The following is a 26,030-nucleotide window of genomic DNA, read 5'->3' as shown; positions in this document are numbered from 1 at the left end:
ATTTAACTCACCACCAATCAACAATGAGTGTGATCACGGCACTGAACACAGGCACCTGAGTTCCATGAGAAACCCTAGAGCTAGTGAAAATGAGAAGACCAGGCGGTTGGGAAGCTTCAAGTACAAGATTTATAAATGACCATCCATTGAGCTTATTTGTGTAACAAAAAGGGCAAAAGCTCTCTATTCCACAGTCTGGTTGTTTCAGATTGCTTCTATTGTGGACATGTATTTTTTATTTTCCCTTCTTTTCGTCAGTTATCCGTTCTATAACAACATGGCTCAATCTCTTCAGTTCAGGTAGGACTCACATACCCACAAGCTGTGCTCCCCGAAACACACAGAAGGACCTTTGCATTGCCTTACGCCTAGTTGATAGACTCCTCCACCCCTCTAGCCATGGTGACAGGTGCAGAAATGGGCTTACAACTCAATCAGACTAATCAGCCTTTCCTGGTATTTTACCAGAGTCCATGGGACATACAATTATCTGGGACTGCCAGCAGTCATCTTACCTATTCATGAAGAGAAACTACTTGAAGATTAAGCCACGCAGAGGCACAGAGATGAGAGATAGAGCTAGAAAGAGAGAGAAACCTTATTTGAAGCACTAGATCCAACTGTTCCTGAAGCTGGCTGTCTCTCATGAACTTCCCAGGTACTTAAGCAAATTAATAACCTTTTTTAAAATAAAGTTATGAACTAATCCTCTATCACCTGCAACTGCAATATTCCTAATTAATACAGCTTTTTTCTCCTCTCCTATGTCTTTTCAGTATTATGATGGTTGCAATAGACAGGATTTGGTCCCTTACCGCTTGCAAGTAGCCCCTATCCCTGAAAGAACTAGCAAGTATAGGAAAGAGGTTTTATGATTCGTTTCTCCTTTAGCCACTAGCATAGTATTACCCAGAAGACTAAACAGGCATACATGGGAGTAGAGGAAAGGGCTTGGGTTTAAGCTTATAGGTCAAAACTAGTCTTTGTTCTTCCACGAGCTCCATCCTAGTTCATGAAGTGATTAAACCAGGTATTAAAGCCATACCCTAGCTATTAATGAAATATCTATTCCTTGGGAAAATATTAACAGTTACCATAAAAGGGTGTGGAGGGGACCCTAGTACCCCCACTATCCCCTTTCTCCTCTTATTCCCGAACATACAGCTAAGCTACATTTGACAATCTCTCCTGCAATCAGACGGAGTGTTATGACTAGATCCAGCCAATACAATGTGAACAGAAATGCACTGTATTGATTTATTCTACAATTGTTTCTGAGCAGGTAAAATAGAGCCCAAGGTGAAAACTAGGTCTTTCCTTTTTTTTAAAAAAAAAAAAAAAAAAAAAAAAAAAAAGGTAAAGAGCCAATTTTCAGGACCCAAGAGATAGAGCTGGCATTATTTTGACTCAAAGCTGAAGGAAAGGAGTTTCTTCTGTCACTTCTGCCATGGTCAACAATGTTCCTCGACCCTGGTGGTGGAAGCACAGGTACAAGTCAGCAGATGCTGCTGGAGGGGCCTCAGAAGAGGGAGAAAAGGGTTGCAAATGTCAGGAGCCAGACGTGGTCTGACAAACGTGAGCAGGAGCTATGCCTACAATCTTTGCTGGTTAGTAGCCACCGCCTCTATCATTAGTCAGTTCTACTGACAAACCAAGCGCGCACTCATTCACATAGTACCAAGCACTGCGAAGGTGCTGGCACCACAGAGAGGAGGAAGACAGTCTCTTCCCCTGTAATAAAGTTACACACACGCTCCTCTAATACCCAGGGTAGGGCCTGAAACTTCCAGAAAGTGTTCACAAAAGAAAAGTTATTTGGGCTGACACCTCGGTAGAAGCCCACATCAGACAAAGGAGTGGAGAGCACTCCAGAGAAAGGGAACAAGGGCAGAAATCTGGAGTGCAAAAGAGCATGGCACGTGCAGGAAATGGCCAGAACGTCTGTGTGACTGGAACCTAAGTTAACTCCGTAGAGTGATGGGGAGGAAGGGCTGTATGATATGTGAGAAACGGCACGCTATCCATTATATAAGCAGATATTGTAGGAAATCAGGCCAGAAGGATTAGAACAGGAGAGAACTAAAAAAGCATTCACATGGATAGGACCAGCAGATACTCACTCATTCAACAAAGGTTTCTCAAGCTCCTACTCTATGCCAAGGACTGTTTTAGATGTCTAGAATACATCAGTGAGCAAATCAAAGATACCTGCCCTTAAGGAGCCTACATGCTAATGCAGAGAGGCAAGCAGCAATAAACATAATAAACAAGCTAACTATATAATAAGGCAGATGATAAACTAAAAAACAGTAGAGGAGGTAAGGGGGTCAGGAGTTGGGGGAGGAGGTGTTGCAGTTCTAACTGGGGTGGCCAAGGCAGGCCGCAATGAGAAGTGAGATTTGAACAAAGACTGAAAGGAGGTAAGGGAGTCAGCCAAGGTATCAGCAGATACCTCGGAGAAGAGCATCTCAGACAGAAAAAAAAAGAAAAGTCCTAAGGTTGGAGGCCAGGGAGCCTGAAGGGAAGGGAGCAAGGAGAGAGAATCAGGTGAGGTCAGAGAGAGCCGATGGGGCAGCTGGATTGTGAAGGGCCATATAGGCCACTGTAAGGAATTTGGCTTTTACTCTGAGTGCAAGGGAGCCGAGGTGACAGGAACGCTGCAGTAGACAGTAAGACATTGCCAATGTCAGAAGGAAGGGACAGGTGCTTGTGATGGTTAATACTGCGTGTCAATGTGATTGGATTGAAGGATACAAAGTATTGATCCTGGGTGTGTCTGTGAGGGTGTTGCCAAAAGAGATTAACATTTGAGTCAGGGGGCTGGAGAAGGCAGACCCGCCCTTAATCTGGTGGGCACAATCTAATAAGCTGCCAGCACATATAAAGCAGGCAGAAAAACGTGAAAAAGAGAGATGGGCCTAGCCTCCCAGCCTACATCTTTCTCCTGTGCTGGATGCTTCCTGCCCTAGAACATCGGACTCCAAGTTCTTTAGTTTTGGGACTCGGACTGGCTCTCCTTGCTCCCCAGCTTGCAGAAAACCTATTGTGGGACCTTGTGATCGTGTAAGTTAATAGTTAATAAACTCCTATATATATACACACATATATGTATATATGTATATGTGTGTATATATATGTGTGTGTGTATATATATACACATATATATGCTATTAGTTCTGTCCCTCTAGAGAACCCTGACTAATACAGTGCTGTAGCAATATCCTTGAGAAGAAGAGGGAGGCATGGCATACTGCACAGGCAGACGGACTGGCTTTAGAAGGGAGCACAGACAGATCATCTGTAGAAACAGGCTGCAAGGTGGAGTCTGTGGGTACAGATGGTGGTAGGTAGGGGAAAGTAGGGCAGGAGTCTGTGGACTTTCTCTTCTGCTTGCTTCAGTTTTCTCAGTGAAGTAGGAAGCAGGGTCATTAGCTGAGAGTGGGTATGGGGGGAGGAAATTAGTTAACTGGGAGAATGAAAGGACCAGGAACTAACCGAATGATTGCCTGGCAGCATTAAGGACCCACTTAACGGTTCACGGCCATGAATTTAAAGTGAGACCAGTCAGTGTGGCTGTGTTTTTCTCTGGACATATTCAGCTGCACGGATGCAGGAGGAAGCAAGTTGGATTTAACCAAGATTGTGGTTTCACTAAATAAGTTTGAGGAAATGAGAAAGGGGCAAGGGGGGTCAACAAGATATAGCAGGATGTGATTATGAGGATTGAGCCTGAGATTTAAGCTCAGGAAGAAGAATGGGGACACCAAAGGGGTGAGGGACAGGGAAAAAGTGGAAATGCCAATCGAGTATGGTCCTCGTGGCCAAGAGCATCATTCAGAGCGGGTGCTAAAGAGAATGAGCTGGAGGCTGGGTGCAGTGGCTCATGCTTGTAATCCTAGCACTTTGGGAGGCCGAGGCAGGCGGATCACGAGGTCAGGAGATGGAGACCATCCTGGCCAACATGGTGAAACCCTGTCTCTACCAAAATACAAAAAAATTAGCCAGGCGCGGTGGTGCGCACCCATAGTCCCAGCTACTCAGGAGGCTGAAGCAGGGGAATCACTAGAACCTGGGAGGAGGAGGTTTCAGTGAGCCGAGATCGTGCCACTGCATTCCAGCCTGGTGACAGAGCAAGACTCCGTCTCAAAAAAAAAAAAAAGAATGAGCTGGAAAGATAGGAGCTGGGGACCAAGAGTGGGGCACTAATTTGAGAGTATAGAAGAGCTGCCAGAGTTGGTAATGAAAGGGCACAGGAGTAAGTGGCTGAGGTGGGGTCAGAGGGTGGAAAAACCTATCTGGGCGAGCCATGCTAGAGGTAAAGATTCATGGGTCCCGGGTGTTTGAAACCTTGTTGTGCTTGTGAGTTGCAGAGAGAGAGTACAGAGGGAGGAGAGAGAAGGGCTGAGTTCAGAGCCCTGGGAGGACAATGTTGGACAGAGGGGAGGCCCAGCAGGGAGGAGGTGAATAGGCAAAAATGCACACCACTGTCCTGGTAGTCAACAGAGAAACAGTCTGAAGAAGGAAATGCATGGCGGGCAGAGTCAGAGTCCTCAGAAAGGTCAAATCAGGTAAGGACCAAACATTGTCTATCAGATTTGGCAATTAACACTTCATTAGTGGATTTGGGAGCAGCTGGTGGAGTGAGGCGTGAAGGAGAGGTGAAGAAATGGAGCCAGCAAGTGTGGACCTCATTCTCTCTGAAGCAGCTCAGAAGCAAGTCCAGACAGTAGTGAAACTATATCTGATAGTTAGTCCCCTATGGCTCTAAGCTGAGCCTACTGACAGAACCTTTCCTGGAAATGCAAAATGAAAAGAGAAAATACAAAAATGACTTCATTGCTTTAAATCATGCAGATCAGTATGCACACATCTGTAAAACACTGTTGTCAAGACAACTGACAAACCCCGGAAAACCAATCCCTCACTTCATTCATCCATCACCTTGTTCTGTGCCTGTGGTGCCTGCCTTTTTCTCTGTTGCCATAGATAACCTTAATTTAGATGAGAACCTGCTCATTTAAGACACAGTGAAACCATGATCATTTTTGGATTGGATTATTGCCCATTTGAGAAAGTGGTTACTGAAGAGGACCTGTGATCGTGCACGAAATGCAGGGATGACAATGACCCTACATGTCAGATAGCCAAGTCACAGTGCTAACTGGGACACAGAGGACCTGAAGAACTCAGCCATTCGTTAAAGCAAACATCCTATAAAGCCCTACTACTCGCTTATTAGAGAAAATGGGAGTGAAAGTATGAACCACCTACTTCACAGGATTGTTGGAGAATATAATGTGAAGAGTTACAAAGTATCCTAAGGGAAATCAAGGCCTTACACATGATATTTTAGTTATTCTAGCTGTTATGAAACCTTCCTGGGTATTGGCTCGGTTTAAACTGTAAATAAAGAAAACATCATATTTCACTTAAGTTACTGACAAGGCATATAGTAATAGGGTGACTTCAAGATATCCAGTGGAATTACCCTCTGAGCTTATGTTATAATAAACACAATCATTAATGTTAGGCCTAAGTCTTGGATAGACAAGGACCCCTAAAAACTGAAGTAGTTAAAAACTAACACAGGGATAGAAAGCCAAACACTGCGTGCTCTCACTCATAAGTGGGAGCTGAGTAATGAGAACACATGGACACAGGGAGTGGAACAACACACACCAGGGCCTGTGAGGGGGTCGGGGAGGGAAAGCATCAGGGTAAATAGCGAATGCATGCTGGGCTTAATACCTAGGTGATGGGTTGATAGATGCAGTGAACCACCCTGGCACACATTTACCTGTGTAACAAACCTGCATGCCCTGCACATATATCCTGAAACTTTAAATTTAAAAGAAACAAGAAAAGAAAGAAACTACCTCAGTATCCCAGGTCAGCTCTGCAATGTCTTTAAATGTGCTCTAGCAGCAATTCTTTTGGTGGTTGTTTTTCTTTTCCTTTTTCTTTTCCTTTTTTTTTTTTTTTTAAGGTAACAAAGTCATTTTCTGACAATTCTGGGGGCCAGAAGTTCAAGATGCCTCTTTTAATCAGGGAAGCTTTGCCTGTCCCTGCCCCCAATTCAGAAAATATCCCCCTGACCACTGATTCCTTTTTACCCTTTTTTTTTTCTTTCCAAGCAACACAGAATCTTGGGCTCCTGGAGACTGGTGAACTCCTCTGGAGACATCTGAAGCCATAGCCTGGCAGCTGTGCCAGGTTAAACCTTGGGAAACCTTCCCCTCAGTCAGGCTTGGTCCCTGGGCATCCTGTGGCAAGACTGTACCTCCGCCCCAATGTCTACCCTCTTCCCATCTCTTTCTCCTCTCCCTCCACCATCCCTGTCATCTGCCCTATCCTGGAGTGCCTCTAACTTTCACTGGTCCCCTCATTGCTCAGGATTCATATTGTTAAAAAGAGCTGCCATCGTAATGAGTGTCCTTCAAGAACATTGTTAACTCACATGTATATAGTGCATTATAATTAATAACAAGCACTCCCATAAATTGTTTCATTTGAACCTCAGAGCAAACCCATGAGAGGGAAAGAATTAGTAGTAATACCTCTATTCTACAATTGAGGGGACTGAGGCTTAGTGAGGCCAATGTCACACATTATTTTATATTAGTTTCCCCTGACTGTTGTAACAAATTACCACCAACTTGGTGGCTTAAAACAACACAAACTTATTCTTGTATACTAACAGATCACCTTTTTCCCCTGTATCGTCATCACATGGCCTTCCTCCTCTTCTGTAGCCAAATCTCTCTCTGCCACAATCGTGATTTCAGAACCTACCTGATCAGTCAAGATAATCTCCCCCATCTCAAGATCCCTGACTTAAACACATCTGCAAAGCATCTTTTACCACATAAGTTTCCAGAAATTAGAAATTAATGTCTCTGGGGACCATTATTCAGGCTACCACACGCGTCAAATTTGTAGCAAGAGTTCTACATTCCCTGGTGAAGCATTTCAACTCATTTTCTTTCTCTTTGGAATTTGCAGTCATCACTAAGTTGCTACTTTTTCAGTTAAGTTCCTGGTCAAGAGCTGAGCAAGTGGCCCCTCCAAGCCTGCTTCTGCAGTCAGATCACCAAATCATGCAGACAAGGTGAGCCTCATGGTGACTGGCATCACCCTGAGGTGGCCCCACAGGCTGCACAGTGCTTTCACACTTCTGCGTCTTAGCCTTCAGTCTCCTCTGCCCAGGCACATCTTTCTCTTTTGTCTTTTCTCCCATTGAGTCCCGTGCCCTTTTCTACCCCCAATCCTCCTCAACTGGACCCCATGGGCTGCTTCTCCATTTCACCAGGGCGGACACATTTAGTATCATCTGCAGTTGTCGCTGACATTCTGTTTAATCCCTGGAAGACCGAGTTCTTAATGGCATTTTCACCCTTTCACTGCAAATTGCAAAGACCTTCCCCAGGCCCCAAGATGGCCCCTCAGAGAAGACGCTCTGCTTCATAACAACAAAATAAAGCAAGACCCAACTCTTCTTTGGGAGGCTAATTTAAAATCCACTTGTTCCTCTTTAGCCCCTATCAGTTTTTCTTTCATATAACCACCAAGAATTAAAATATAAAGGATATTTTGCTAAGAATCCAACTGTCTCAGTCGGGGGCAAGACCATGCCTGCTGGCTGAAAGGGGCTGCTTCAGGAGCTCTGTGAGAGCTGGTAGAGGTGGCCTCAGACTGCCGAGCTGTTCCCACAAGGGTCCTCCAGCAGGCAACCTACTCAGCACCCTCCATATCCTTCCAGGGCCACCCATCACCTAATACTGGGCCCACCCATGGGGAGGGGACATTATTGTCTCTATTGGATAGATGAGAAGATAGTAGAAACAGTCCAATATCACACCCCTGTAAGTGCCAGAACCACGGCCAGAAGCTAAATCCATTGACTTCAGTGAGTAAAATCTGGAGGCAAATTCCATGAATATGTGTCTTCTCCAACCACCATTCCAGAGATCGACTTTTGGGACTTGATGGATTCCCAAACAGAGACATGAGTTAACCAGAATAGGTGAGCAAGAAATAAAACTAGACATGAAGAAGATATTCACAGTCTGCCTCCTCTTATCTCAAGTGTTCATTTTATACAATTACACTTGTTACCTGATAAATTTAGGTTATACACATTTAAAAAATCCTCCTCTTTCCCTTAATCCTGAACCTGCACCTCCCAACCCTTCAAAAATTTGTCTTAGGTTGAAAATATGGATTTTTTTTTTCATTTGTGTTCCAGTCAGGTCTTGGGCCGTAAGTTAGATTGGAACCTGGTAATAGGTTTCCCAGCTGTGTGTACATGTTGCTTCCATCTTTTTTTTCCTTTTCACCTTTGGACATGTGCTTCAGAAAGCCTGTCTGGGTCTTTGTGCTCACCTGGGTTCGTATTTGTGGACCGTTTCCACAGCTTTGTCAATTCTCTGTGAACACCAGAGTTTTATGCATAACAGCAATGGGTCATTAGTCCAATTAAGTCTGCAGCCATTTCAATGGCTTCTGTAGGAGGAGATGGAACACAATATGTAATTTCAGCTTTTCTTGTGATGGTTTTCAATCCTTCCATGAACTAAATCATTTTATCAGTTTTTTATTTTTTTTACATGTCCCATTAAACTACAGAACTGGAACATACTTGTGAATGGTTTCTTTCTGCTTTAACTCAAGGAGTTCCTGACATAACAAAAACTGGTAATTAACTGGCTCAGAGACTTTTACAATAGCCTCTTTAAATAAGTTCCAGCATGCAGCCTCGCCATCCCACTCCACACTGCTGATAGCGCCGCAACGCACCCTCTATTAAACCAGCTATCACTCCAGCCATCGGCTCCCTCACTCTCCACCACGCTGTTGTTCTGCCTGGAAATGCCCACCTCGCTCCAGTTTCCCTCCTTAGTGAAGTCATCCCTTGATGTGGGACTCCTCCCTCTCTGTTCTCAGCCAGGCCCTTTCTTCGTTCCCTGAGAATTCAACCTCAATAGCATCAGCACCACAGGGCCAGGGCTTCTGAGGTTCATTTTAAATGTAGATGATGCAAGGATTCAGTCCAGAAGAACGTCCAGAGGAATGTCACCCTGGCTCTCAGCCACACGCTGTGAACCCTGATCTGCTACTCCACTTCCTCTTTCTACGACCAGCCTCAGCAAGGAAAGCCCTAGTTTCTTTCTGGAACTAATCCAGTCAGTTCAACAGATTACCACAAAAGCCCCTTCCTGGTCTTCCTGCTCCCAAACTTGCCCACCCCACCTACAGCTCCTTTTCCACAAAGCAGCCGTCGTGCTCTTTCAAAATGCAGCGCTTCTCCCTGAGGTTTTCATTGCCCTTGGAATAAACCTAATTCCTCACCAGGGCCAGGATCATCTCTGAACACTGTCCTCACATTCACTGTGTTCCTGCCTCCCTTCTGCTCCTCAAAGCGGCGTCGCTCTGGGGCCTTTGCATCAGCTGCGCCCTGGGCCTGCAGTGCCAATTTGCATATGTCTGGTTCCCTCTTGCCTCAGGTCTCCACTCAGCAGTCATCTCCTCTGGGAGCCCTTCCTTCACCACCACCACACACACACACACACACACACACACCACAAACCATTGTATCCCGGTATTCTATTATTTACTTTTATTTTTAATAACAATCTCACTCTACAGTTATTGCTACAATCCTTTGCCTATCTGTACCTGTGTTTCACCCATAGAATGTAAGCCCCTTGAGAACAGAGTCCATTTGTTTTGCTTGTGCCACATCTACCTCTGCATTTGGCACACAATAGATGCTCAGGAAATATTTCTCGAATGGAGGGTTTTGTAACAGGAGCTGTACCAAGTGCAGAAACTCCACCAATGACAAAGACCCTGCCCTGTGGGCTCCACAGCCTAGAGGGGTAAGCAGATAAGAAAATATAATCTGAACTGAAGTACACTTTAAAAGCGCAACAGGGATGCACTGTAGTGATGAGCTGCACAGGGCTTCGGGGCAGCAGAGCTCTGCCCTTACATTAAACCACCAAGGTGTATGTAGATCAAGGATAGGTGATCTTTGGCAGAAGTTTGGTACTGAAACAAAGTGACTATGCCCTGAAGTTAAACACCAAACACCAAACTGAAATGAAGGCAGTTCCTGGTTAAATACACCAACCCTGTTACTAACTCACCCTGCTGTGCAAATTTATTAAAGCAGTCTCCAAATAAACAAGTCCTAAAACTAATCAGGAAGTGGAAAAACATAAAAATAATCCCCAGCCCACAACACACAACCATGAAAACAAGAAATAAAGAAAAATGTTCTATATAAAACCCGCGGGGCCAAACTCTGTCCTCAATTAGTGGTGCCGGCTGCCAGCTGAAGTCAATGGAGGTTTTCAGTCCAATAATAGAGGCAGGATTCGGGACCCACGACGCATTGCATTTACTTTTAGGTAATAAATCAGGAATGTCAAGTGGATGTGCATGGGCTTCGATGTCGTGAAACTTAAACCTAACAGCACTGTCCTCCATGTTGAGATCCACTGGAGCTCAGAGCAGCCAAGGAGGTTCTACAGTGTGTGTGAAGAGACACCCCGCGTGGGCTGTGCTAGGCATCACTAGGAGGAGGAAACTCGTCCAGTCAGCCCTATGCCCTGCCCAGGACTGGCTGTATAATTTGTGGGCCCCAGTGCAAAATGAAAATAACCCCTTGTTCAAAAATAATTAAGAAGTTCAAGATGTTAACAACAGAACATTAAACCAAGTCCAAGGCCCTTCTGAGCACAGAGTCCTATACAGTTGCATAGGTTGTACACCTATGGAGCCAGCCCTGAGTAGAACAAATTCTGGAACACAAGCTTGGGCTCAGATTTAGAGCTCTCCATCAGTGTCACAGCTGACAATTTTTAAGCACTTTCTATGTACCAGGAACTGTTCTAAGCACTTTACCCATATTAACTCACTGATGCCTCACAGCAAGCCCATGCAAAAAGAAGTCTAAGTATCCCCATTATATATTGGAGAAATTGAGCTGCCCAAGGTTGTACAGCTTGTAAGTGGCTGAGCCAAGATTCAAACCCACATGATCTAGCTGTTAGCTACCTTCTACTGCTTGTTAGCGGTAGTCATGTTAACTATGTTAGTCACTTGACACGTCATTCTGTTTCTCTCATTCTAACAAGCCTCTTACTCATATCTCATGGGATTCATTTCCATCACAACCAAGGACTGTCTGAACAAAATTGTCCACTTTGTGGCTTGCTACTTGTGTGACTTTGAATCAGTTCTTTGGCCACTCTAAGTTCAAATTTCCTCATCTGAATAAAAGAGATTAAAATAGTACTGATCTCATGATTGAGTTTGTTGATGGGAAGTGCCAGGTGCATAGGCAGTACTCAATAAAATGTTAGCTCCTGCTATTGCTATTATTGCTTGTAAACCTTAAATAGATCTTAAGCTGACTGTAATAAAATAATAGTTACCATGTATTGCAACTTGTCATATACCAGGAAATTTACATAGATCATGTCATGTATTACTACAAACCTAATGAAGGACACCAAGATAACTAAATAGGGAAAGAATAGTCTTTTTAACAAATGATGCCAGGACAATGACATATCCATATACATACAAAATAATAAAGGTAGGCCCCTTCCTCACACCATATACAAAAATTCAAAATGGATTATTGACCTAAATGTAAGAGCCAAACTATAAAACTCTTAGAGAAAAACATAGGACTTTAATCCTTTATAATCTTTATAATCTTGGGTTAAGCAATGGTTTCTTATACAGGGCACAAAAAGTACAAGCTACAAAAGAAAAAAATGGAAAAATTGAACTTCACCAAAATTTTAAAATTTTGTGCAACAGAGAACACCATTAAGAGAGTGAAAAGAACCCATAAAATAGGAGGAAATATTTGCAAATCATATATTTGATAAGGAAATTGTATCCAGAATATAAAAAATTCTTATAACTCAACAATAAAAAGACAACCCAATTAAAAATCAGCAAAGAAGTTTAATAGACATTTCTCCAAAGAAAATATACAAATGGCCAATAAGCAAGCAAAAGATCTTCAATATCATTAGTTGTTAGAGAAATGCAAATAAAAATCGTAATGTGATACCACTCCACACCAAGATGACTAAAATCAAAATGACAGAAAATAACAAATTTTGTCAAGGATGTGAAGAAATTGAAACTTTTATTTATTGTTGGTGGGACTGTAAATGGTGTAACTCCTTTGGAAAATAATTAGATAGGCCCTCAAAAAGTTAAACATAGACTTACCTTAAGTTCTAGCAATTCCATTTTTAGGCATATACCCAAGAGATATGAAGACAGATACTCAATACAAAAGCTTGTATACAAATGTTCATGGCAGCATTATCCATAATTGTCAAAAGAAAAACTAAATGTCCATGCACTGATTAACAGATAAACAAAATATGGTATACTTATACAATGAAATATTACTCAGCAATAAAAGGGAATGAAGTACTGATACATGCAAAAGATTGGATGAATCTTAAAAACATTGTGTTAAGTAAAAGAAGCCAGTCACAGAAAACCACATACTGTATGGTTTCTTTTACATGAAATGTCTAGCGTAGACAAATCCAGAGAAACTGAAATAAGTGGCTGGGAGGAATAGGGGAAAGGAGGAATGGAGAGTGACTATTAATGGGTATGGGTTTCTTTTTTCTTTTTTCTTTTTTTTTTGAGGTGGAGTCTCGCTCTGTCGCCCAGGCTGGAGTGCAGTGGCCGGATCTCAGCTCACTGCAAGCTCCGCCTCCCGGGTTTACACCATTCTCCTGCCTCAGCCTCCCGAGTAGCTGGGACTACAGGTGCCTGCCACCTCGCCCGGCTAGTTTTTTGTATTTTTTAGTAGAGACGGGGTTTCACCGTGTAGGCCAGGATGGTCTCGATCTCCTGACCTTGTGATCTGCCCATCTCAGCCTCCCAAAGTGCTGGGATTACAGGCTTGAGCCACCGCGCCCGGCCAGGGTATGGGTTTCTTATGGGGGTGATGAAAATATTCTGGAATTAGATAGTGGTGATGGTTGCATGACTCTCTAAATACACTAAAAAATCACTGACTGAAATCACTTTAAAAGGGTGAAATGTTATGGTATATAAATTACATCTCAAAGAAGCTGTTATGAACAACAAAACCCCAAAATCCTGATAAGGTAGATCTCATTTTCCCTGTTTGGTAGACAATGAACTGAGATTCAAAGTGGATAAGGAACTTTCTTAGGGTCAAAGAGCAAGGCAATAGGAGTTACTATTGAAACCTACATGCATCTCATTTCCACATCTACGCCCTTCATTAAACTGCTTCCAAAACTCTGATAACAACAACAACAACAACAACAAATCCTTCTCAAAACAAGAAAGAGGCTCCAGCCACATTTGGTTTAGATCTGAGGTCACTTAATTCAAGCCTCATTTTCTCAAGTCCTTTACCGCCAGCTTGGTCCTAGGCCCCAGGCAGATGGGTGTGTGGTGAGACACATGGGAAGCCTATGAAAGGTCATAAACCTATGTCAGTCTGACCACTGACCCACACTGTGGCCTACTGGCTCTGATGGAGAAGTCTATCCCAACAATCAATAGTAATGGCAGTGGCTCAATTCAATTGCTCATGAATCCCCATCCATCATTAGGACAGCAGAGTGGCAATGCTGGCCTTGCTAGGACCTAGTCTTTCACATTTACAGGCTTCACGCAAGTATATGGCCCTTTCACCCTTAATGATTCCCTATGTCGGAGCACTGACATGTCTCCTAAAGCAACACTCAATATTTACTCCTATTATTATACATTGCATTTACTATGGTCTGTATATCATAATTATCCACTGACCTGTCTTCTACTCCCTCTTCAGTGAGATTCTTAAAGAAAGGACTGTGTTTCATTCATTTAAAAATTTTCCACACCATAGAGACTTCCCATCGCGTATTAACAAAAGTTCTAGTACCATTTCCTATGTGCATACTGTATATTTGGCTGAGTGTCAGGATCTAGCCTAAAGTTTTATGACAGTGATCATATTTGATTCTCCCAACAACTCTGTGAGGTAGAGACTATCACAACCCCAATTTTACAGCTAGTAAATGGCAGCCCAATAAATCTCCTTGAATTTCTCTGAACTGTATTCTCGGTCAGTATAAACGCTGTTCTTTCCGGGTCACTCCATAAAGACGTGGGATATGTTTTCATTGATTCAGATCTTGCTGTATATATACACCCTTAGCAAACATAGATGCTGGGCAGGGTGGTACTGACTGGGACATGACAGGCAAACAGCCCTCTCTTGGATCTGATCATAAACACCACACCAGGGGTCAGCTGCCTAAATTCCAATCTTTCCATTCAGAAGGCAAGTTTATATAATTGCATACTTGAGAATTACCTCCGTGAGGATTTGTTACTACACTAACGCAAAGTGAGAAATGGTACTGAGTTTTTAAAGTCAGAGTAATTTTGTTGAATGCCTTTATTCCCATTTTGGAGAGACTGGAATGTTTTCCCACCATGTGGGGCTATTTTACTGACTGAGAGCTATGGCACCCACAGTCTGACGGTTTGTAACAATTTTCTGGGGTTTAGGAAATCACCTTCAGTGACTAAGGCAAGCCATTAAAAAGTGGGACTATTCCTCTATTCACAATTGGCTGGTTGAAGAATTTGAGGTGTTTTACTCACATCCCAAGCACTCATAATGTCAGTGTTTAAAACCAGCTATTCCAGTTCAAAACCCTCAGCCAGAACTTGAAAGGGGATCTCAAGTTCTCTCTTTGTGATGTCAGTCATTGCAGGATTCTCACACCTTTATCAACTCTCCACAGCACTCTTAAAGGCCCTTTTTAATGGGCCTTCTGCTTCAACTTCGCACTCAGGGACAGAATTTAAGACATAGGTTCTCACTAGTGTGTACTTGTGAACACTGAATAAGGCATGAAATATCCCTGTGGCCACCTTCTGCTGTCTTGGCCTAACACTCCATCTTAGCTCACCGTTTGTGCCACGTGCAACGAGGTTACCCACACTTTGCTGTTGTTGCCTGTTCTCCCTTTACTTTATCACTGGAAAGTGGGGTTTTCTTGTTGTGGTGATGGTATTTTTGGCTGGGCGATCAGTTTTTGTGTCAGTTTTGGCTTGGGATATATATTTGTTTTGCTTTCTTTCATATGGCAGAGGGAGGTCTATGAAATGGAGCTTCTGCTTCCTCTACTGATTCTCCCTTTTCTTGGACCCTGTCTCTCTTCCACTGCCTGGTGCTCCATCTTTCCTAACCAGCATCCTCATACTACCAGCTGGTTCTCCTACACCTACACACACGGCCCAAGTAGACATGTGGGGAGAAGGAGCAAGAGAATATTTGAGCCAGTCAAGACCAGAGCAGGCTGGGTTAGTTTGGAGAAGCTGTAGCTGTTGAGGGTAACACAGATGCCAGCCAGAGGTTCCCCAGCTCTTTGTGGGTATGAAGAAAATTGACCAGAACATACCTCCCACCCATTCTGTGGCCTTTGGAAACCCAAAGCTCTCCTCCAGATTGCTGCTACTTCCAAGGGGCCTCTTCTCAAGGTTTTTAGCTCCAATTTCTGAACCAACTACCTTTGTCCCACACATATCAATTCCAGTGTGGAATCTGGTACTTTTTTCATTTTCTGCAATCAAATGAAAAAATCCTTCACCCAACTCTTGCTCAGTTTTATAAACTTTACTGAACCACCCCAGGCAGGTTTCTGCTCTCTCCCTCCACTTCCTCTCTTCACTTCTAGATTCCATTCATCCACTTATCGTGCCCAGCAGCTGCCTTTGCCACAGGGGCCTGGGTACCAGTCCAGGCCCCTCTCCCCAAGCACCCATCAGGCATCTCTTGGAGCCAAAGACTCTTTTCCCTTAAAGAAACTCTGCTGTCAATTATTATAAAATTTTCGCTATCTTGTTACCCTGGAAAACCCTGGGACTGTTCAGAACATGGGAAGAGGGGGTGTTCTGCTGAGATGTCACTGGGAGCAAACATGAAGTTAGGTAAGAGGGAGGGAGGACAAGCAGGGACTGAACAGGTAGATTAAGACATGGGCTGCACAGATGGCCAAATAAGGAAGGGAAGAGGAAGAGAGAGAGTTCAAGGAGAGGAACAACCAGTCTTTGGGGGTCTGCAGGAAAATCCCTCTGAAAAACACATCAAGGCAAGGGCAGCAAGAAAATCTTTCACCAGAGCTAAGCCAGCAGAACTATTTCTCAGCACTGTGGAAACACAACCACTCACTACCAGTGTGGCTGGGAATCTAGGCCTCCTAGGATGCTGGCATCTTATCTGACACTCTTCTCAGGCAGGCCCCACTGCAGAAATTAGGCGAAGCTCAACCTACAAACTTTGAGATCCTTGAGTCTTGCAAGAAGCATTGATGGTTTTTAGTTTCCCTCAGCATCATCCCCTCTCTGCAACCTCATGAGCTGATCTCAGCAACATTGTGTTCACTCAATGCAGGTGGGGAGTGTTGAGTTCTAGTTCTGATTGAACAATTAGCTAGCTGTGTGGCCACAGGCAGTTTTTTTACTTTCAGTTTGAGTCTCTGTTTCTTTACCTATCAAATGTAGACAGTAACACTGGCCTCTCAGGGCTCTTTTGAGCACTAGAGATAATCTATAACAAGTACAGGGTCTGACACATAGTAGGGGCTCAGTAAAGGGCAGCTGGTTCTGCATAGAAATGGATATGAATCATTCAAGTTTAATTATCATTGCAAACAATAACAAATGTAATATGTCCCATTAATTTTATTGTAAGTTTTATTTCACTGTGATCAGTGAGGTGTTGATAAATATATACTAACAATTATAGTTAAATCACAGCCAGATCCCTGATTTGTATCATTTGCTGATTTCTATGATGTCAATACTATCACCCTGGCCAATTTCAAACTACCAATGTGATGTCCCTGGGCACAGAGTTGGGAAGAGAATGGTGCAATCAAGAGTCATGTGACAGGCCCAGGACGCCTCTGACGGTAGTCTCAAATCTGCTCAGATGTATTCAGATGTCACATATTGGTACTTACAAATTAAGTCATGCACTAACAACTAAAAAAAAAAAAAAGGAAATATTGCACAGCATTCTCACTAAATCAAGAATAGCCTCCTCACAGGAAACAGAGATTGCTCCTTTAGTTCCCCATATGCCACTAATTCCACGTTCTGCCACTCCTTGGTCACCATTTGAGTGTTCATAATTTTTAAGTTAACAAACCCCTGAGGGGTGTGTGTGTGTGTGTGTGAGTGTGTGTGTGTACACGTGTGCACGCACAGGAACTGAGCTTTTCCCACCTCTTCTCTGACTATCCACGTAAGTGTAGATTATATTTGAAAATCAGCCTTGACTAAACTCTTATAATAGCTTGTAATATCAATTTAATGATAGATAAAATAAAGGAAAATTACATTCTCCTTCATTTAAACACTAAGCCCTTTTAATTGTTTTATTAAAAAACTTCATTTCCCCCCGTAATTATCAATATATTTCCATCACCCCAGGAAATAAAAAGGCTCCTTTCAGGGGCAATTTTAACACCTGTAAATCCCCCAGATGGTAGAATGAGTCTATAAGAGCCAGAGAGGAAAAGCGCTTGTTTTATAGTCTGGCAGTTTCTCAGTTTGCTCTTTATTTTTTAAAATCCTTTCATTGCATTTTTGATTAGTGTTGGATAAATAATGTTTGGATTAAAAATCCTACTGTATGATTGTACTCGGCATTCTTGCTACCAGTTTCTCAGATTCCACATTGAATAATATATCTCTGTTTCCATATAACACTTTAGATGGTCACATACAGAACTGGAGGGACACAGAAGATCATCTCACTCCAACTTTTACTTTGCCAATGAGAAAATTGAGGTCCAGAATAATACCATGGTTTGCCCACATGAGGGCCTGGCCTTTTACAAATCTCCAGGCAGCCACAGCCACCCTTGCTCTCCATGCTTCCACCTCACCCCACTATACACTCACAGTGGAATGTACAGTCACAGAATTCAGCAGAAGCTAAAACATCAGCTATGCCCCACCGAAAAACAAAAAAGAAAATCATTTATTTATTCAATAAATACTTATTGGGATGGGTGTGGTGGCTCATGCCTGTAATCCCAGCATTTTGGGAGGCTGAGGCAGGTGGATCACTTGAGGTCAGGAGTTCAAGATCAACCTGGCCAACATGGCAAAACCTCGTCTCTACTAGAAATACAAAAATCAGCCAGGCATGGTGGTGTATGCCTGTAGTCCCAGCTACTTGGGAGGCTGAAGTGGAAGAATCACTTGAACCTGGGAGGTCGAGGCTGCAGTGAGCCAAGATCACACCACTGCATTCCATCCTGGGTGACAGAGTGAGACTCTGTCTCAAAAAAAAAAAAAAAAAAAATATATATATATATATGTATGTATTTATTTATTTAATGGACATTTATTATACCCTGGTTACTGCCATTTTGATGCTCCACTTTTTAAGCTTATGATAGATACTCACTTCCTTAAGCTTCTGCATCATTAGTGTAACACACAGCTCTCTTACATGGAAATAAACCTTGTTAAAGAAAGCATTTGGATATTTGCCTGTTATGTTCACCAGAAACTTGAAAAAACCTGGATATTGTGCTCTGTGTTGTTTGTTTAACTCTAGACTTTATACAGACAGTAAAGGATTTATTTAACTGATCAGACTCTTAGTGTGGAAGAACACTCTATGGTTTGCTAAGCCGTTCATTTAAACATAACTATGTGCCGTAAGTGAAGTTCTCCTCCAAACCCCAAGTCATGCCATCAATGAAAAGAGAGTGGTTTTTTAAATAGACAGTTCTAGAAACATACTCAGCTCCAGCAGGTGCTGGGTGAACTTCAGCAAGTTACTCCACTCTGGGACTCAGTTTCCTCATCTGAAAAACTAGGAATAATACCACTTAGCTCAAAGGCTTGTCAGGAGCTAAAACCTAATCACATCTATAAAGCTTCTAGCACAGCACCCCACAGGACGATCACCTTGAACACATGAGCTCCCTTTCCCGTGTCTCCCCTACTCAGGAGATGGAAGGAGAGTTGACAGGAAAAAGAAAATTTATGGGGATGCACAGGAGAAGAGGATAGATGCAAAAGGAAAGGTGTGGTGGGGGTAAAAGGGAGAGAGAATGGAAAAAGAATGGCTTAGACATGGGGCGCAAAGAACAGGAAAGGAAGAGGCTGCTGCTGACGAGCAAGTGGGACTCTGCGTAAGTGCCCTTCTTATGCAATGTTAATCCCAGTTTCGAAGAAGGCAGCCTTGGTGCAGAGTGAAAAGGTAAAAAGGCCTTCAACTCAGTCGGAGAAGAACTATCATCCCCCCCCCAGTTTTCCCCACTGGAAAAACAAATGCTAATCCACTCATAAAAGTGTTTCTACTAAAATGCTCCCCATTCTGAGGGAGTCATTTCCATATGCTGGCATAGTTGGCAACCTTATTTGTAAAGCCTGCTGTCCTTCAGCGGTCTTCCAAATTTGTGAAACTCCAAACAGTTCTGAACTCAGAAAATAATTCTCTAATCCAACTGTTTTCTAGCAATTGAATCTTTGGGCTCTGAGCCTGGTATTTTTACCTATGCCATTTAAAAAATCTGATTAATTCATATAGACCATACTATGGGTCATAAAGAACTTTCATAAGTGTTGTCAGGGATCGTGTAAAAATATTGGTTCCACACCAAGCCAGTTCTACTGACTAGAAAGCAAGATAGGAAATCATACACAAAATGAACCCAATTCCTTACTAAGGGGCATGTTAATAAGGGGGCAATGGTGATGCAGGCCAAAGTCAGCTTATTTCCTAATACAGGATAAAATGTCTTTTTTTTATTTGATTTTTGTGTTTTAAATAATGTAGAGGATTTGAATGGAATTAAATATGAGTGGTAAGAAATGTTCCAGTCTCTGTCCTGTGTAACAAACTACCCTAGAACTTACTGACTTAAAACAATAACCATTTTACTGTATTACATGAATTGTCAGGTCAGGAATCAAGCAAAGCTCAGCTGGGTGATTCATCTGCTCCTCATGAAGTCAACTGAGGTTACTGAGTGTTACTTAGTTGGCATAAGGGTAGGTAGTTTCAAGATGATTTACTCACATGTCTGGTACCTTAAGGATAGCTAGAAGGCTGGGCTCCATTGTGGTTGCTGACCAGAACACCTACACCTGGCCTCTCCTGCATGGTGGTCTCAGGGCAGCTGGACTAGTTGCATGACATTGACTTCTCCTAGAAAAAGTGTCTCAAGAGAATCTGTGGGAAGCTTTATGGCCTTCTCTGACCTAATCTTGGAGGTCACGTGGTGTCACTTTCACTTCATTTTATTGAGTCTAAACAAGTCATAAGGTCAACCCAGATTCAAAGGAGGGATATTAGGTTCCTCTCAAATAGCAAAGTGCAAAGTCACACTTTAGAAGATGTGTAGGATGGGGATATTTCTGCAAAATACAATCTGTAACGGGACTGGGGACAAAAATCTCTGATTGCCTTCCCATGGTATAGTATCTAAAATATCCAATATCAGCTTTAAGGCCAAAAGTGACTGTCATCATCGAGAGATTCTTTGCCTTGATCTGAAGTTGTTTGTTTGCACGGTGCAATCCTATAATACCTACTTCCTGCCATCCCAATCAAAGACTTAGTGGATGTGGCTCGGGCAGGGCCAGCAAGGTAGTGACTTGGGGCATCAATCTATAAAGGGTGCTAAATTAACACTTAGACCTCAAATAAAATTACTGGAAGTAAAATAATATGGAGGAAATTGAATACATCAGAAGTCCTCTAAGGCAGCATGCAATGTATCATTGGAACGAATGGCTTAATAGACTCTCAGAGGTGGGAAGTGAGACTCAAAAGGAGGCATGCTTAAGTGACAGCAGAGGGTCGCTGAAGTACATTCTCAGGAGAGTAGATCTAGGCAACTCAGAACTTTTGCCGTCCTGGATAGATTATGCAAGTCTGGGACCAGAGATTAGTTGTTTGTAAGAGTAGAAAGCAGATAGAGAGCTACCACCATCCCATCATCTCTGCACATCCCTCAAGTCAACCTCAACTTCTCTAAAGAAATGTTGAACAAATAATTAAAGAGTGGCCTTTCACTGTCTGGTCCTAGACTCTAGACCCATTATTCTAGGCATCAAATCTCCCACCCAAGTAACCTTGGTTCAAGGTTGAGTGACAGACACAATGCTGGAGCAATGGGCTTGAGACTCAGGCTTCGATCTCTGACGTTTACACTGCACTCTAGAAGCTTTTGTCTCAATTATGATCAATTTTTTGATTTGTAAAACAGGAACGATGATAATATTTACCTCCATAGTATTGTTGTCTGAACAGTTGTATGAACAATTTCCTTATAGCAATCAGTGAATGCTGGAAAATACATTATTATTGTGTTATTGTTGTTGGTGCCATGGTGGGGGTGGTGTTTTTATCCTTCTTCCTAAACACTTGCTTGGCCACAGTACAACTTCAAAATGGCATAAGTTTGGTCTATGTCACCTTCCCCATTACAGACTTCTCCTTGTTTATACAGAGTTTGGTGAATGGCTCTCAAATTAAATAAAATACAAAATATAATCTACCATCTTGGAACACACAGTACTTGATATTGCAGAGCAAGGAGCTTGCATTCTCCTGGAGCTATTCTTTTTACCTTGGCAGCAGATTAATTTTCAAATAAATGTAAGCTCCAATAGGGACAGTGCCAAAACCCAGTTGTGACAAAGCGACTAGCCAAACTAATGGAGTTATTAGGGATGATCTCTTAAGAAGAGAACTAAATGTTGATTGAATGTGAAAACTATGTAACGCTCGGCCTTCGCTTCAACAGTATGGTATTTTTTTAGGATTTGGGGCCAGCCCCCTAATTTCCAAATGCCTGGATGTATTCAGAAGTCAAACAATCCAGGTTTCTCTGAGAAAGATGAGGTAGACCACCAGACTCCCCTAACGATGATTCAGAGGAGATGCCTCTGCTTCCCTACCCTCTCTTGCTTCTTCTCCCTTTTGCAGACGTAAACATGCCACAAAACAGAGCGAGACATTTGTGAACCAGCTTTGCAGCTGCTTCATTACTCTACTAATATCAATATTAATTTTTGCAGGCTTCCTTTCTCAGCACATCAGGCTAGAGGTGCAACTTGTATGCATCCTGGTGTTTGGCAAGGGTATTTGTGAGCCTGCTCTAAAGGGCACCTCCTCTGCCACATCCCCTGTGGCACCGTGCAAAAATCTGGTTCAAGCCCAAGACAGCAGGGAGAGAGCAGGGGAGGCAAAGTCAAGTCTCACAGGCCAGATCACAAAAGCTGAAAAACAAGTACCTGGGTATTATGTGCCTGCCTCTCTGGTGTTTTCGCCGCCAATTTCCCACTTGGCCACATGTGCACGTTTAATTAATGTTCTGCTCATCACCTCCTGCAAGTCATTAATAATGATGCTCTGTAGACACCGGCCCATCTCAGAGCCTGCCAGAAGCACGCCGCTGGCCACCAGCTCCCAGTCACTCCACGGCCGCCCACCGGCTGCTCACGTGGCCTTCCAGCCGGCTTTCAATACAGGAGACAGCTCAGAACCAGCCCCGTTGAATTCATCTTTCAAGTGAGATTTCTGGATGCATCCATTTCATTTCCTTCACCCACTAATGTTGTGGATGCTTTTTTTTTTTTAATTCTATTAAAAAATGCAATTAAATTTGTCTCATGGAATTTGCTCTTTAAAAATCCAGACAGCTGCTTGCTCATGGTGGCATTATGCTCTTGATTCTTACACATTTTTTTCCTCATCTCCATTCCATTACTTTACTGAGGATTAAAGACAGGCTTACCAGATGGCAAATGCCAGGATCTCTTCCCACCCCCACCTCCCGTTTGGAAGACTAGTATCGTATCGGCCATAATACACAGCCCAGGTTCCTCTATGCAGCTTTTGGAAGACACGAGCAATTGTTTCATTTAAATTCATTAGCCAATGCCTAAAACACAATTAAAGGGCAGGAGGTTAGAAAGGAGAAAACCTGAGTACTGCTGGGAATGCCACGTCCGGGTCTTTCTCTGTGTGCCTCAGTTTCTTCATCTCTTCAGTCTCACTCGCTTCCTCCACCATTTCTCAGCCATAAAGCATTCATTAGGCTGTGAAGCAAATGAGGTAATGTCTGTGGTGAGATGGTTTGTGCGTTTCCAAAGAAAGACACCATATAAAAAGCATTCTGATTGCTAACAGTCAGGGATGCTGAGGATTGGGCCTGGCTGGCTTTATAAACTATTTAACTGCCTGCTTCTTGCAGAAACTATTTTTATCAGTTAATTACACATTTTTCTTATTAAATAACAATGTGAAAGCATTTCTTGCTCATTTTCCTGTCATGATTAATTTAATCTGCCTCCCTTTATTGAAAGTCCAGTTTTCTTCCCCTCATCTTATCCACCCTGATATGCTAGTAAAAGCCCCACAACTGTTCAGCCCCTTTGATGAACATTAACCCATTCTACTTCCTTCTTTTTCTTATCCGGTGTCCCTGAAAGAGTTTCTTTCTCTCCCCAAACTGTGTGCCTGGTGCCTAAGGAAGCACCGGACGTTAAAGAATGGACCTTGCCCTCACAGATGGCTTCCTTTCTCCTTTCCCTTCTCGTGCCCTCTCACAACAGGCAAATTCCCAGAGGCAGAAAAGATTGAAACCCAGCCTCCAGCCATGTCCTGCATGGGAAGGAGGCCAGAGAGTCAGCGAAGGGAGCACTGGTCATGTTCGATTTCAAAACAGGCACACATGCGATGTGACTGGGATTGGACAGGAGTGAGAGGGAACATGCCAACGCCACTGGAACTCACTGCCCTGTGGTACTCTTTTCTAAGATTGGTTATTATTAACCAAAATTACTTTTTTTCTTTTTTTTTTTTTTTTGAGATGAAGTCTCACTCTGTTGCCCAGGCTGAAGTGCAGTGGCACCATCTCAGCTCACTGCAAGCTCTGCCCCTGGGTTCACGCCTTTCTCCTGCCTCAGCCTCCCGAGTAGCTGGGACTACAGGTGCCCGCCACCACGCCCGGCTAATTTATTTTTATTTTTTTGCAATTTTTAATAGAGACAGGGTTTCACAGTGTTTGCCAGGATGGTCTCGATCTCCTGACCTCATGATCCACTCGCCTCGGCCTCCCAAAGTTCTGGGATTACAGGTGTGAACCACCATGCCCGGCCTAACTAAAATTACTAATTATAATAAGCAATAATACCATTATTCCATGCTTAAGCCCTTGACATGGAAAGGGGACACTAGGCAGGCCCTCATACTATTGCTCAATGCACAGAAAGAGACTGAGCTTCAAGAAGAGAAATCACAATTTTTGAGGCAAAATAGCCAACCATGACAATGACAGAAATGGTAACAGAAGAAGTAACTGCATGTTTTTTTCTTGTGCTCCTTGTCTGGGGTAGAATACTGTACAAGTGATGGGATGGCCCTTCTGAAGTTGGGCAGCAGAAAGGCTGTGGCTTCTCTTCTGGATGCCTTCTCTCACCTGCTGGCTCACACTAAGGAAAGCAGCTGCCACGGGATAAGTTGTCCCATGATGAGGCCCAAGTGGCAAGAACCTAAGGAACAGTCAATGAAACACCGAGGCCCTTTGTCCTAGAGCCCATGAGGAACAGAATCCCACCAATAACCGCACAAGTGGGCATGGAAGCAGATCCTTCCTCCAGCTGATACAGAAAAGGACTCAGCCCCAGCCCCAAATTCATTGCCACCGCATAACCAATTTTGAGACAGAAGCACTCAGCTAATCCAATCTCTATTTCCACATCCCACAGAGACTGTGAGATAGTAAATGCCTGTTTTTCTTAAGCTGCTAAATTTGTTACTCAGTAGTAGATAACTATTACACCATCCCTCCCACAGTCAAGATAATCCAGAAATAACGTGGCATACTACAGTCATGAGGAAAAGTGCACCGCTGCCCTACCTCACGCGGGTGAACTCGTTAATCAACCAAACCCTCTTTCTTTTTGGATGTGGTCTTACAACCCTTCCCAACACAACTCTCCAAGCAGGCACCCCCAAACAGTTGTTCAGAGATGGAAGAAAACTCTTGCTGTCCCTAGAACAATGCAAAGAGAAGAAAACTCCAAGTTAGAAGACCTGATTTCTACTTACAAGCCAACAGGCTTTGGGCAGGTCATTTACACTCTCTGAACTTCGTTTTCCCCATTGATAAAGTGGAGATAATCTGTTTGGATGTTCTGAGGCATAAGGAACAGAATACTCAACTTAAAAAGTCTGAAGAGAATGTTGTCTTTCCTAGTCTGCCACCTTCTATGTGTTGGCATCTCCTCTTATGGCCACAGGACAGTTGTAGCAGCTCCAAACCTTATTCCTTCCCAAACTAATGCTCCTGGGCACAAAAAGGAAGCATTCTTGTCTTCTGGTCTATGGGTAAGAAAAAATTTCCCCAAAAAGTCCCCCAGCAGAACTCCGCAAGTGTCATCTTGGCCAGAACCAGCTTACACACCTACCCCTAAAATCATCACTGGCTGAGTGGATCGAGATTACCCTGATTGTCTGAGACCACCCACACTTCACACCTGAGGCTGGGAGAGGCCTGACCTCCCCTGGAGCCTATGGCCATCCAGAGAAGAGCTGGCAAAATTTGAAGTTCTGTGCATGTAAAATGAAGAGGGTCAAGTTGCTGTTGGGTAAGTGTGTTAGTTTGCACAGGCTAGGCCATGCTGGAGTATAACATACATGATGGTTTAACCCAATAGAAACTTATCTCTTGCCCACACTACATGCCCAGCACAAGTCAGTGAAGGGCTCTTTCTTTTTGCACAGAGTGACTCAGGATCAGATTCACAGAGGAGGATCCATCCTATCAGCACAAAGCCTCAGGTTTACTCCAGCAGCAGAGGAAGAAGCTGGATTGGTCACTTTCACTCATATTTCTTTGGACAGAACCAGTGAGTGGCCCTACGCAACTGAAAGTGTAGTCTCCCATGTACTGGAAAGAGGAAAATGA

The sequence above is a fragment of the Theropithecus gelada genome, chromosome 1 (genome assembly GCF_003255815.1).
Source record: "Theropithecus gelada isolate Dixy chromosome 1, Tgel_1.0, whole genome shotgun sequence".
NCBI lineage: Eukaryota > Metazoa > Chordata > Mammalia > Primates > Cercopithecidae > Theropithecus > Theropithecus gelada.
The sequence above is the reverse complement of the archived record's forward strand: the minus strand, read 5'-3'. Positions refer to the sequence as shown.